Source organism: Galeopterus variegatus, unplaced genomic scaffold (genome assembly GCF_000696425.1).
Source record: "Galeopterus variegatus unplaced genomic scaffold, G_variegatus-3.0.2 Scaffold6078, whole genome shotgun sequence".
In the NCBI taxonomy this organism is placed as follows: domain Eukaryota; kingdom Metazoa; phylum Chordata; class Mammalia; order Dermoptera; family Cynocephalidae; genus Galeopterus; species Galeopterus variegatus.
In genome coordinates, this window is record NW_007732189.1 from 23,859 (window position 1) to 24,938 (window position 1,080).

At 37.1% G+C, this 1,080-nt stretch overlaps 1 protein-coding gene across 2 annotated transcripts in view; it reads left to right on the forward strand.

Annotated features, from left to right (window-relative positions):
- Positions 1-1,080, forward strand: part of KRR1 (KRR1, small subunit (SSU) processome component, homolog (yeast)) — a 13,972-nt gene that overhangs the window by 849 nt on the left and 12,043 nt on the right. The window lies entirely within an intron of this gene.

The window sequence follows — 1,080 nt, forward strand, 5'->3', positions numbered from 1 at the left end:
TCCCCCCCCCCCCCCGCCCAAATATAAATGGTAGGAAGAGAGGCTAAAACAATACCGCCGGGAACTGCTCATCCAGTCGTATAGGAAGTGCTGAAGACCTTGAACTCTCGTTCTAAATGCATTGGGGAGGTATTAAAGGTTTTTTATTTTTGCTTTTTTAAAAAAATCAAGTATGTAGCTAAGCATGCTGTATATATACAGTTTAAAGAATAAAACACACGAGAAACTAGGACTCAGACCATTAAGTGGAATACAGCATTAACATCCCAAAATCCCCTGTGTGCACCTCAGTACCTGAAGTAACCATTCTGAATTGTGTTGAGCATTCTGTTCCCCTTCTTAATAGTGTTTACCACCTATTCACAAATGGCTTAATTTTGCCCTTTTTTGAATTTTATGTGAATGAAAGGTGACTGTATGCGTTCTTCTGTGTCTTGCTTCTTAGGAAGCTTAGGTTTGTTTTTGTTATTCAACCGGGGTGATACGTATAGGTGTAGTTTTATTCTTTTTACTACTGTGAGGGTACTTCAAAATGTTCATGGAAATATTCGTATTATTTTTTTAATTCTATTTTTTCACGAACTTTTTGAAGTATCCTCGTACATGGTGTTCCCTTGTATGAATATACCCCAGTTTATTTTTTCATTCTACCGTTAGTGGACATTTGGATTGTTCCATTACTTCATATTATATATAAACAGTGCTTCTATAAACATCTTTGCACGTCTCCTGGTTAACATGTTCAAGGGTTTCTCTAAGTTATGAACATAGGATTGGAATCACTGGAGTGTAGGGTATGTGTAAGTAATGGTAACTCTTCCAAAGGGGTTGTGCCAATTTTGATTACCACTAGCAGTGGATGAGAATTTTCCCTGGTCTGCATCCACACAAATAGTCGGTATTATGTGAATTTTGAATTTTTGTTATTTTGGTAGGTGTGAAATGGTATCTGTTTGTGGTTTTCAATTTGAATTTTCCTACTCACGAGGTTGCACATCTTTTTACATATTTTTCGGTTATTTATACTTTCTCTGTTGTGAAACTCCTTTTCTTTTCTTTTGCCAGTACCCCGCCCCCCCC